The sequence below is a fragment of the Vombatus ursinus genome, unplaced genomic scaffold, assembly GCF_900497805.2.
Source record: "Vombatus ursinus unplaced genomic scaffold, bare-nosed wombat genome assembly UNPS02014951.1, whole genome shotgun sequence".
Taxonomy (NCBI): Eukaryota; Metazoa; Chordata; class Mammalia; order Diprotodontia; family Vombatidae; genus Vombatus; species Vombatus ursinus.
The window spans coordinates 1,160,997-1,174,735 of NW_020954729.1; positions in this window are offsets into that span (position 1 = coordinate 1,160,997).

Here is a 13,739-nt window from a genome sequence, read left to right on the forward strand (position 1 = left end):
GGCAGAGGCTCAAGGGGTCAGGGACGGAGGGGTGATGGGTAAGAGGGTAGAGTTTGGGGTATCTTTGTGGAAATGAGGCACAATGGGGCCTTCTCCAGAGGGACCCATCAAAAATCCATGTCCCTATAGAGCATCTGAGGATGGGAAGGCTCTGAGCCCATTTCCTCTTTGGGGGCACCAACCTTCCCACCCATCCCTAGCTCCCAACAAGGACTAAGACCTCCAAACTCCTGACCAAGGCCACCTGGATCTTCCCTCTCCAGTCAATCAGCTGGGAAGTTCTAGGGATTGAAAGAGGGACATCAATATGAGCTGGGACAGGGATCAGGGCAGGCTAGAGAGCTGGAAGATGAGGCCCAAGGCCAGAACAATGAGACCATTTCATGGGAACAGGGGGAGGCAACATGAAAACCAGGAGGGAAATGAGTAGGGAAACGGGTCAAGAGGAGTGAGGCAAAGGTGGTAGAAGTAGTACCCACTTTTCCCCACCCCAGCAGCCTCTGAGCCCCTCACTGAGGACCTTGGGCAAGGTTATTCCATCTCTGGGTCTCATTTCCCTCCTCTGAAAAATAGTGGGAAGAAAAGATTCAGGAGACTTCTGAGATGTGCAGGAGAAAGAATACTGCACATGGAATCAGGGGTCCTCAGTTAGAATCCTGGGTCTACTGCTGACTGCCTTGAGACCTTGGGGGAATCACTCCATAACTGCATACCTCGTTTAGCTCATCTATAATTATTACATCGATATTAATAACAATGGTTATTTGTCTAGCCCTTTAAGGCTCACCAAGCACTTTAATATGCTATCACACTAGCTCCTTGCAACAATCCTGCTAGGTGCTATTACTATCCCCATTTCAAGATGAATGAAGTGAGACTCAGAGAAGTTGTGCATCTTGCCTGAAGGTGCACAGTAGAGCTGCAACTAGAAGCATTCATTTGGTGCCAGGAGCAACATTCTCTTTTCAGCTCACTCTGCCTCATCTATTCCCTGCCTTTTCCTCTATCTTCAGTTCAAGTCATGCAGTAGCTTCCCTTTGTGTCTAGGTGGGATAGAAAACTTGGGCCCTGCTTTCCAGATTCTCTGCCAGTTGTCCCCACACTAGGATGCCATCTGTGTCTCTTGGCACCTAGCATGCATCTCCCAGTTTAGTCTGACAAGGTCGAGGGTCACAGAATCATAGACTTAGACTTAGCCACCCATCCCAGCTCCCCCACTTTACAGATGAGGAAAGTGAGGCCTAGAGAGATGAAGCAGCTTCCTCACAGTCATACAACATGAACATCAGCAAGGAGATTCAAACCTACTCTCCTCTGACCCCAAGGCTGGAGCCTTTTGGTACAAGCCACCACACTGTATCTCCAAATAGGCAGGTTTTGCTTGGCTCCAGAGGGCAGGCTGGATGACCACTTGTCAGGGATGTTATAAAGAGAACACCTGCCAGGGTACAAATTGGACTAATTAATCACCCAGGTCCCTTCTAACTCTGGGATTCTGTGCTAAACCTTAAAGCACTGCATACACATCAGCCCTTGGGATTATTCTAGCCAGCCCTTCAAGCAGAAGGAGACAGAGTACAGCTGGATCCAAGGAAGGCCTTTGTGCCAAGGCTGGGTAACCAGGGAGATTCCTATACACACACACACAGCACGAGTCGGGACCAGAAAACTTCTGAGCTCCGACTGTCTAGGATTCTGTGACCTCTGAAAATCAAGCCCCTTTCTACTGCTGAAAGGCATTTCTGGGGCAGTCCACTGCATCATCACACCAATGATACTGATCTGGTGATTCCCCGGAGACAAGATTGCTGACTCCAGAGGATCTCTGCCCTCTGTGAAAAGGAGAGGGGTCCAGAGAATGCTTTGCTGTGAGGACTTCTCCACAGGGGCCTTCCATGTCCACACTGCACTCTCATGCATCCCCTGCCTCAGGAGCTGGGAGAGCAGAACCATGGACATCCCTCATCTAATCAGCAGTGAGATGGCTAAGAGTTCTGCATTCCCTCCAAACACGTAGCACTGATGTTCTTCCAGGTGAACCACATTGGTCTGAGTGATTGTAGTAGAAAAAGTACTAGTTGTGGAGATAGAATATCTGGGTTCAAATCCCACCCCTGATACTTAATAGCCAGGTGAGCCTAAATAAGTGGTTTTGCCTCCTTGGGCCTCATCTGTAAAATGGAGATACTACTATTTACCTACCTCACAGTGGAAGTGCTTTGTAAGCCTGAGAGTGCTATAGAAATATGACCTGCTCTTAGTTACATTGGCTTTTTCCATGACATGAACTGAGTAATGCTACTAAGATGGGGTTGGGAAACTGTTTCCACTGAAGTGTGCCCATGGTGAAAGTTAAGTGAAAGAGGCCTTCGAAAAAAATCAACTTCAAAAAACAAGATGGGAGAGGCATGGCCAGACTGAAGTTTATCTGACAAAGATCTGAGGGTTTTAGTAGACCACAAGCTCGCTATAAGTCAATGGAGTAACGTGGCAGCCAAAAATATTAATGTGATCCTAGGTTACACTAAGAGAGGCAGAGCTTCCAGGACAAAGGAGATAGGAGAAGCCCTCAGCTCATTAAATGGAATGACTTACCTTGGAAAGTATCTAGTTCCTCCTTACTATATGTCTTCAAGGTCCACTTGGGGTTGCTAGTGAAGGTATTCTGGTTCAGATATGAGTTGGCCTACATAGTTTCTGAGGTCCCTTACATCTCTGCCACTCTAGGATTTTGTGACTCATTGCATCTGTACTCTGAGAGTAATGGAGGAGCACAGACTGTTAGGGAAGGAAGGTGCCATCTCCCTGGCAGGTGGCAACAAGGGCCTTCCTTGGATCCAGCTGTACTCTGCCTCCTTGGAAACCCCTGTTCTGCCCTCTAGAGCCAAGCAGAGCCTGCCTATTCAGTCAGACAGGGTGGTGGATTGTCCAAAAATGCTCCAGCCTTGGGGTCAGAGAAGAGCCTCTGTTGTTCACCGTGTGAACATGGACAAGACACCCCAGTTTTCTCATCTGTAAAATGGGTGTTCTCTAAAGTCCTCTCTCTCATTCAATACTCTTATTTTAAGGAGGGGTAAACTGAGGTCCAGATTTCCCCACACTGTTGGTAGCAGAGCCAGGATTCAAACCCATGTCTCCAGACTCCCAGTGCTTGTCTATCCATCACACCATTCTTCCCCTCTCCCTTTGGAAGCACAAAGTCATCCCCTTACCTCTGTTGACCTAAGGGCGCTAGTGGACTACATAGTCACCTTCCTTAAGGACTATCCCATCCCTGAGCTTGGCGTTGGATGGGGTGGGGGAAGGCCAGGCTTCTTCCCTATTGAAGAACTTGTTTTCCATTCGCTCACTAAGCCCTGATGGGGGGCATGTCTTTTCCCATGAACAGCCACTGAAATTATTCCTCCTGGCCTTTCAGGGATCACTACTGTGCTCACCATGACCACCCTAAGCACCATTTCCCGAAAACACCTCCCCCGTGTCTCCTACGTCACCGCCATGGACCTCTTTGTCTCTGTGTGCTTCATCTTCGTATTTGCCGCCTTGATAGAGTATGCCACACTCAACTACTTGGTGGGCAACAGGAGGCTGCTGGCGGGTAGCAGCAACCGAAGATCCCGGCAGGTAAGTCGGGTCCCAGGGGTGAGGGGAGAGAGCGTCACTGTCAGGGTCATGAAAGGATGGGGAGAGGTTGAGTGAGTCAGCTCTTCCCTGCCTATCTCAGAGGTCTGGCCCACTCTAAGATAGTTCCCCCAATACCCCCATCCAACCCATGACCGTCCCCTGGATAATGGCCACAGCCTGAAAGCAAGGAAAAAAGAGGGTGGTGGCAGTCCCATCTTCTGGTTGGGGATACTAGAGGGAGACTGAATTCATTGCCTCTGGAATAGGTGGTAGGTTGGAGAGGGGAGAAGTAGAGAGCTGCCCCAACATAGAAAAGGCTTCATGCCTTGTGAGGTGGTGGGTTGGCCCTCACTGGAGACCTGAAAGCACAGGCTGCTGGGGAGGCCACTTTTAAGGTTATGTTGTTGTGGGAATTCCCTTTTGAGTTGAGCAATCTGCCTCCCGAGGTCCTCTCAACTATGCCATTTTGGGAGAATGAGGGAGTGGGTTATCAAGTTTTTGGCTCTGAGCCTCAGTTTTCCTGGGATTCCAGTTCCTCCTTGGAACTAATCCAATAGAACAGGACTTTGACCCCAGGGTTTCTCCTCTTCTCAAATGTTGATCTCTCAACCCATGAAGAACCCTGGTTTCTGCTTTTAGGCCTTGCCAGGGTCTTCTACAGGACAGCCCTTTCCAGCCCTGCTTGTGTTTTTTGAGAACTGAGTAAACTGGTAAAAAAATAGTTTTTCTAGCTCCCAGGGAAATTCAGCTCCAACAAATCCCATCCCATCAAAGAGCCCTGTATAACAAAAACCTTTCCAAGCCCTAAGTAATGATCTCTTAATTCCAAGCAATTCTAAATGCATCACCATCAGACTCCTTAGAGCTCCTGTTAATAGGAGCTGACCTGTTCTGGGCCCTGGAGAGAATGTGGATTCTAGGATTGTGCATCTATTGCTCTAGCCCTGCAAGAACAGAATAAAAAAACTGGTCTTTTGCTGCCGACTCAGATACAGCCAACAGCAGCCTCAGAGAACTCAGAGGAGAAGGGATGCCTAGTTTAACCCCTTTCTCACCCCTTCTCCTGGAGATTTCCTCCCCACCCACCACCATTTGACAGAGAATCTGAAACCTAGAGGAGAGAAAAGACTCACTGCAGGTCACACAGCTAATCAGTGGTGGCAAGGGGGCTAGGGAAGTCCAAGGCTTAGGAAGCATTAACTGATTCCTTCTTTCCTCTGTCATCTGCTTGGTTTCAGCGTCCTGTCAGCACCATGGCCAGTGCCGGTGCCAGTGCCAGGGCCAGCCCCAGGGCCAGCCCTATTGCCACCACCAGTCTTGGTGCCACTCTTGGTACCAGTCTCAGTGCCAGCCCTGGCCCCAGTCTTTGTGTCAGTGCTGGTGCTAGTGTTGGTGCCAGTGCCACTCTTGGTGCTGGCCCTGGCGCCGCTTTTGGTGCTGGCCCCGGTGCCGCTTTTGCTTCTGGTCCAGGCGCCGCTTTTGCTGCTGGTCCCGGCGCCGCTTTTGGTCCTGGTCCTGGCGCCGCTTTTGCTGCTGGTCCTGGCGCCGCTTTTGGTCCTGGTCCCGCTGCCGCTTTTGGTCCTGGTCCCGGTGCCGCTTTTGGTGCTGGTCCTGGCGCCGCTTTTGGTGCTGGTCCTGGTGCCGCTTTTGGTGCTGGTCCTGGTGCCACTTTGGGTGCTGGTCCTGGCGCTAGTGTCAGTGGCATGCCTGCCTTCACTGCCATCACCATCACCAGCAGCATGCCCTGGGTCCCCGATAGAGTGGAGGAAGAAGAGGATGATGATGATGAAGAAGAGGAAGAGCAGGAGGAGACCACCTGCTGCCCAGGGAAGGAGTGCCAGCAGTTCTTCTGCTGCATTGAAGATTGCCAGAGAGGCACCTGGAGGGAAGGCCGTGTCCGCATCCACATCTCCCGCCTGGATACCTACTCTCGCGTCTTCTTTCCCACTGCGTTCCTGCTGTTCAACATTGTGTATTGGATCGCCTATCTGTACCTCTAAATGCCCTGTTTCCATTGGGAGAGGCCGCCGATGATGATCTGGAGGGGCCCCCCAATCATGGCTAAGGGGAAAAAGAAGCAGCTGGAAATGTTGTTGTCTTGTATCTTTTTTGCTGTTCCCCAGCTAACCCTTCCTAGATCTTGCTTTTGCTTGATCTTAACTCTGCCTCCATGTCCCCTGGGGTGACCCAGACACCTCCTAAGAAGGCTCCTTGTCTCCCTGATCACAGCTGAGTGAGCGCCATGTGCCCTCTTCCCTCTAACTTGTAGTATCTTGATCTTGATTGATAGAACCTTGGACAAGTCCCAAGCATCTCATCTCATTTGGAATGAGGACCTAGATTTGGATTTTAGCCCTCCCACTTAGTACCTCTGTGACCTTGGGCAAGTCATTTCACCTCTCTGCCTCAGTTTCCTTTTGTGTAAAATTAGGGAATGGGATTCGATAACCTTTGATCTTTGAATCTGTCAAATGAGTGCCTTGGTCTAGGCCACTGGACCATAGATTTTGAGATAGAAGAAACCTCAGAGGCCATCTAGTCCAGTTCCCTCATTCTACAGAGGAGAAAATGAAGGCCCAAAGAGGAGAATGGGCTGCCCAAAGTCACACAAGTAGCAAGTGGCAGAGACTCAGACCTTGGTGCTCCAGCTTCAAATCCATCACTGTCCCCACTGCCCCCCGATATCCCTGAGAAAGCCCCAGAGTCCCTTCTTGCTCAGAGAGTCTAGCATCTGGAGGTTGCAGGTGACCAGAAGCAGAGGGGAGCCCAGAGAAGGGCCTCCAGAGAATTCAGAAGTGAGGAAGCCAGGAGAAGCTGCATTCACAGCTGCTTTGAGGCGATTGCATTGTTTACTTCTACGGCCGAAAGGCAAGAAGGTATAGGGTCATTGACATGTTACTGAGGCAAACCACGGGGCGCTTTGCTCTTGGCACTGCCTGGGTCCTACTGAGAGTTAAGTTGAAGGGTTCCACATTCCCCTATGACTTTCCAAAATAACCATTTGTTCCCTGAGTTATGTTTATAAAACAAACCATATACCATAGTCTTGAGGATTTGAGGTTCTCAGAGCCCAACTACCCACAATTCTCACCAGAATTAGGCAGTAGGGCCCTCCTATCCAGCCAAAATTGGTTCTGCTAGGTTCACAGCAGCTGGTTCAGCCATTAAGGCACAGCACATTCCCCAAAAGGACCTTCATTCCTGGCTCAGTCTCAAAGGTCCAAGTAGCCCTAACCCTATACCCTATTAAGTAGCTGGTTGTCCTGGTCCCATACAGAGGGCTATCTGGCCAGGTTGAGGGGAGGCTACCTGCCATATGGCTAAGAGTAAAATTAGAGACCTCAGACATAATCTTTCCCTACTCCAAAATTTTTCAGACAAGGGAACTAAAGCTCAGAGAGGTCCTGTGATTTGCCCAATGCCACGCAGCTGGTTAGTGGCAGATCTGAGCTGGTTCTTGTACTGTCAATGCTGTGGCTATTCCTACCTCCAATCCTTCCCTCCCCTGTCCTGCCTACCTTCCCAAGTTCTTGAGGCAGGAAGGCCTCTGCGAATGTGAGCCTCCCCAGAATCCCTTGCAGAGGAATAGGGTCAATATCTGGCTCTTACTGGACAGCTCCCATCCCCTGTATTCTGAGTATTCTCTCCGCCCCACCCACCAGCCCAGGTCAGCAGCTAATAGTTTGGTCAGTGTAAACTACGGCTGATGTTTCCTCAATTTGTCCTCCTTATTCATCTTCTGGGTAGCTTCTTGTCCCCTCCCTCTCCAGGGACTGGGGTATGAAAGCTTTCTCAGGTCCTGGATATGATATAGCTGGATAGTTTCAAGTCACTTGGACCATTTCGGTTGCATCCCCTAAACACAGCCCATGTTGTAGTGCCAACCCTTGGCCCATAGCCAAGCACAGCACATAATCTGGCCTCCAGCACCACACACCACTCAGCTTTCTCTCCAGGGGCAGAATGACATGAACACCTCAGATCCTTTCCATCCATGGAGCTCATCCTGTTTTCCCAGATACCTCCACCCACATGATCTCCTTTGAGCCTCTCTCTCCCTGAGAGAGGCAGAGTAAGGGTCATTCTCTCGTTTGCTAGACAAAGAGACTAAGGCCAGATGAGAGGAAGTCACATAGTTGAGCTGATGGCTCATGAAGCCAATGGCATTGTGGGGCATGCAAGCATCTGCCATCATTTGCAATGCCTTAGGATGGTGTGGTTACTACAGGGGCCTACTGTCACACTTCTGAGATAGGCAACAGGGCCAGGCATCTGGAGAGTTCATGAGTCCAGTCAGCAGCCACTTCAGCCCCTGGACTGGGGCAGCTGCCCCAAAACACCAATCTGTCTACTGTGGCACAATGAGATTCCCATTGCAGCATTAGCCAGGGCACAGCCCAAGTCCAACCCTTGCATAATGCCTCTGGCAAGGCAGGGACACTGTGATTGACAAGCAGGACCTCATCAAATCTTACGAGGGTCCAAATTGAAGCTATGTGTCCGGCAGAGCCACCCGAATAGCCTTCCCTGGCTCTGGGTCCCCCCAGCAGTGACCTTGGATGATCCCTAATGCTTCTAAGCTGTAAAAGAAACGTATTGGTGTATTTATGTTGTTGTACTGGGGTGGGGGGTGGGGGGTGGGCAAAGAGACCAGTCTGCTTTCTTACAACTAAATGTCAGGGCAAAATATTAAATCTGTTATTGAAGAGTGCACTAAAGGTGTCTGCTGTGTTTGCTTCTGTGACGCAGGGGTCATGTTTGTGTTTGAAGTCTGAGGATAATAGCCTGGGTCACTCCTGGCCTAATCCTGGCACTGTTTTGCCCCCTCCCCATCTCTGGAAGGCACATTCCCAGTGGCCTGCGCTCATCTGAGAGTAGGGAATCTCTAAGGGGAGAAGACAAGAACACACCATCCCTCAAACTCCCCTCCTCCCCACACACAATGGGCTTCTCTTTCTCCCTCAGCAGTCCCCAGGTCTTTTGGCTTTACCCAGCATCCTGGAGGCTCCCCTGGTCTCCCAGCACTCCCCTCCTCTGACCTATTGGGAATTTGAGATGTGAGGTCTGTGGTGTTCAGGCAGGATCCCCACAGAGCCAGCATACACTGTCCCACAGTCTGGAAAAGGGAGGTGTAGGAAAGAGACAAGGTGGGAGGGAGGGCAAATAGGGAGAAGAAACTACATAAAAGAATAAAACAAGGCATCTGGAATGTTCCAAACTTTGCTGAACTTGGCTCAGTCCACTCTGTTCCCTGCCAAAAGAAAAGAGCCACTTAGGAACATAATACAGGTGGTGTTATGGGGAAAACCATTGGACCTAGGGCTGACACTCTATAAGCACCACCTCAGTTATCCAGAGGCCATGCATCTGCCAGTCTCGTCTAGCCAAAACTTTATCAAAAACCTAGAAAGAAGTGAAAAAAGGCCTCTGAGGAGGAGCCAGGAGAGAAAGTCAAAAATCCATACTCTGGAGTTCATACACTTTACTCAGAGGGGGAGACGTCTCTAGCCTCTCCCTCAGAACCAAATTATTTTTATTTTGCACACAGTTCTAATAAACAGCTTTGTTATCCGGTAACCCCTTCGTAGCAGAATAAAAGCATTGTATTAGAAGGGGAAGAAGATGATCACACTGAAAATGGTCAGAAAAGGACAGTCTGACCGAGAGGAAAGAGGAAAACTCAAAAGAGTCCTCACAACCACTCACCAAATCCAATGTTCTAGGAATGTATTGCAGAAGAGAAAATGGCTTCCCGTCCCTCTCTAGGCCCTGATGACATCACCCAGGACAGTGCTCACAACGAGGACCTCCAACTCCCCAAGGAAAGCTTTAGTTCCGTTCAGTGTCCTCTGTTTAAAACCTGTGACCAGACACTCTAGCAAGATTTCAATCCCCAGTGGTTAAAATGTAAAATAATAATAATAATAAAAAAGAACAATATCCTTATGCAGAGTCCTAAGACATATAGTCAGAAATATAAATGTACAATCCTTTCCCATCGATAGCCAGTAAATGAGTGGTCACCATGGAGAGAAATGCTGCATGGATTCACACAGGATCTGTGACTCCATCAGCAAGGCTGTCTTGGTCCTGGGCTCAAAAGATTCTTGTGTTCTCACACAAGGGAGCATGCTCCCAGCTGAGGGACCCACTGAGATAGAGAGAAATTCATAGTCTCTAAGTGGTCAAAAATGTTTTCTCATAGGTCCCTCATCCCCCATGGCAGTCAGATCTGAACCCTGGAAAGTGTGTTTGCCATAGATAAGTACTTCTCTTTGGGCTGAGGGATCCACCCTCTGGAAGGATGGAAGGGTGAGGTGGGGAGAGGATGGCTGAAACATGGCCTTTAAGGCAAAGGATCATGGGGAAAGGGGACTCGATTGCACTTACCCTGACCTAGGTGGTATTTATGCTGCCAAGTGTCTTATCTACCCTAGGGTCAATGCCAGGAATATTGCCAGCCTCAGCTGGATATGTGCAGGTCCTAGGAAGTTGCAATGGCTTCTGGCACAGGCCGATTTTAACAACGGTAAGAAACATCTGGTGTGGGAACACTCCAACAACACAGATCAGAATGCAGTGTGTCTTTGACTTGGCAGATAAATCCTTGGGAGTCCTAGAGACCCTCTCAAAGGCCAATAAATCTTGGGCAGGTAGGCAATTTAGGCAACACTTGATATCCATTTTAATAAGAATCAAGGAGACGCAGGTGCATTTGATCCTCAGAGAATTCCCAGACCTTGTTTTATTGATTTCGCCTCCTTCCCCACAAGCTTTTCATGGGGCCAGAGCTGCTCCTGGGGAATCAAACTGATTGGTTTTTGGATCAGCAGTGCTGATGAGCGATGAATTTGCTGATGGCTTGTGAAGTGGTCAAAGAGCTAAACAAGAGAAAGGAGGGAGAATTCCTTCCCCTCTCTGAGCCTCAGTTTCCTCGTCTGCAAAATGAGGTGGATGGACTACATCCCTTCCAGTTCTAAATCCTCCATGTAAAATAAGTGAGATGATATTCTGTAGGGTAAATAGAAAATCTGATAGGGAAAGGAGCTGTGATTTCATCATTATCAGAAGACTCCCACTGCAGACATTGTTAGACTCGCAATTAAGTGACTAGTGGCAGCTAGGCAGCATAGTAGGTAGAACAATGGACATAGAAGTCACGAAGACCTGAGTCTGAATCCTAACCACAGACACTTGCTGGTTGTGCAACCTTGGGAAAGTCACTTAACCTTTCTGTGCCTCAGTTTCCCCACCTTGTAAAAGGAAGGAGTTGGACTCAGTAGCTTCCAAGGTCCCTTTCAGCTCTTAACTTATGATCCTCTGATGTGCCTGTGGTCACACAACGAGTGGTAGAACCTAGGTCTTCTTGAATCTGAGGTCAACATTCTCTCTGTCCCACTCAAAGATTCTCAAAGTTCTATTGACAGATTCAAAAATTCACCCACACAATTATAGGATAGGTGAAATGTAGCTAGATGACAGTCCGTATCAAAAATGCCTCAGTGCACTGTAAGCCCGATATAAGTCAACAGTGAGATAGAGAGTTTAAAAATAATTCATGTGGACTTGCCAGAAAGGAGAAGCAGTAGTCCAACCGGACTCTAGAGTTTTGTACCTAGTTCTGGGCTCCATGTTTTAAAAGGGACTTTGACAACACAGAGTTCAATCGAGAAAGAGTATGGCCAAGATGGCTAGGTGGCACAGTGGCTAGAGTCAGTACTTGCAGTTAGGAAGACCTGAGTTCAAATCCAGCCTCAGACATACACTAGCTGTGTGACCCTGGACAAGCCATTGGACCTCTGCCTCAGTTTCTTCATCTATAAAATGGAGATAAAAACTCCTACCTCTCATGATAAAATGAGATAATATCTGTAAAGCACTTTGTAAACCTTCAAGTGCTACATAAATGTTAGCTGTCACCATCATTATCATCATCGCCATCATTAATACTTCATTAAATACAATTTCTGGTGGAAGAAACTAGGGATGTTTCACCTGGAAAAGGGGAGGCTTAGGAGGAGCCACCTTGAATTCTTTGAAGGGCTGTCTTGTGGCAGAAGGATTAGCTTTATGCCGCTTAGCTCCAGAGGGCAGAACCAGGACCAATGGCTGGGAGTTGCAAAGAGGCAGGTTTAGGTCTGATGGCAGGAAAGACTTCCTACCAATCTCAGCTGCCTTGAAGCAGACTTGGCTGCCTGCCTTGGTGATATAGTCAGCCTTTAAGTCTTTAACCAAAGGCCGAATGCCCATTTGCTCAGAATGTGGCAGAGGGGATTCCTATTGCCTTTGAACCAGCTGGTCCCGAGGTCTCTTCAGACTGAGATGCTGTCATTCCTGTGAAGGCTGAATAGAGAAAAACTCCCCTTAGTAAATATGCTCTGGTTCTCCAGCGAGCCCAGGATGAAGCAGCCCATGGAAGTGACCTTTGCATTTCATAAGGTCCAGTTTGACTGCCTTCACATGTGGGGTGGGTGGGCCAGGAGAAGAAAAGCACTGGCTTGTTCTCTTGAGAGGCCAGTTGCACACTCATCTTACATGTCAACAAAGGTTTGGGGGGATTCTCCTCTATTCTCTGTCATAGGGAGGCCTAAGAATCCTTAAGACTTGTTGAATGGTCCTTTTCTCCTCATCCATCATTGCCCATTATGGACCGGAAGTGAGCATTGGTCAGCCTAATTCACCAAGGTTGAATCAGCCCCTTGGCCTGTAGGGTATACCAAGAAGAGTGAGATTTGACTCCTTCCATCAGGGTATTCATTAGTGTCCCAATTTTATGGTGATTCATGGCAGGAAGAAAGGGGGCACAAACAGTCAGTTTCATAACATAGGTTTAGAGCTGGAAGAGACATTGGAGATCAATGAGTCTAACCCCATTAGTTTTCAGGTGAAGACAGTGAGGCTCTGAGAAATGATGCTACTTTCTCAAGGTTACAAGGACAGGAAGGCATGAATCTGGGATCTGAACCCAGGTACTCTAACTTCAAGCCTGGTTTTCTTTCTGCTGCCTGATGATTCCTCAGAAAAGAGAGAAATCAGTGTGGGCTGGAAGAGTGGGGAAGACTTCCTAGAGGCTATGGGCCTGAGCTGACCCCTGAACAAAGGAAAATGTAGAGTATCACAGGATCCTAGATTTTGAGATGGAAGACACCTTAGAAATCATGTATTCACTTGCCTTCCCAATGGATGAGGGAGGGCCTGGAGGGAGAGAGAGAATTTGGAACTCAAATTTTTAAAAAATTAATGTTAAAAATAAATACATTTTTTAAAAGAAGCCATCTATTCCCAATTCCTCTACTGTACAGGTGAACGTTAGGGTCTAAGGAAGGGTAAGTGAATCTATTAACATAGTGCAGCTTAGAAGCAGCCAAGTCTGGATTTATGCTTGGGCCCTTTGATTTCAAACCCGGCCCTGATGTGGCTAATCTAAAAAGAAGGCGGGAATTCCAGGGGGCAGGGCTAATCATCAGGAACAAATGCACAAGGTTAAGAGTGTGCTTGCTATATTTGGGGGCCCATGTGGTTACAGCAGAAAATGTGTCAACCCATTAGACCCAACTCAAGTAGCTTCAATGGTCAGAAGTCTTTGGGAAAGCTGAATATGTAAGGAGGATGCCTACTGGGAAGAGCTGAAGTGATGACCTTCTCTGGTTCACATAACTAAAAGGAGAGCCATTGTGGAAAAGTGAGAAGAGATCCAAGCCCAAAGCTTGTGTTCATTTCAGAACCATGGATAAGTCACCTCTCAGAGACTGTTTCCATAAAATATGGAGATAAGAATTGCACTGCCTACCTCCTAGGGTAGGGCCTGGCAAATCAACCAATCAACATGCATTTATTGAACACTTACTCTGTGCCAGGCACCATGCCAAATGATAAGGATGCAGGGGAAAAGTTAAAACAACACCTGCCCTCAAAGAGCTTATATTCTAATGGGAGAGATGTACCTAAACAGGTATGTACCTAAATAAATAGATACATATAATACACATACAGAGGAGATGGCCAGGAACCTGAGAGCAGAAGACACTAGTGCCTGTGGGAGGGGGGCCAGGAAAGGCAGAAGGGAGCTCTTGAGTGGTGTCTTAACAGAAGCCAGGGATTCTAAAAGGTGAAGA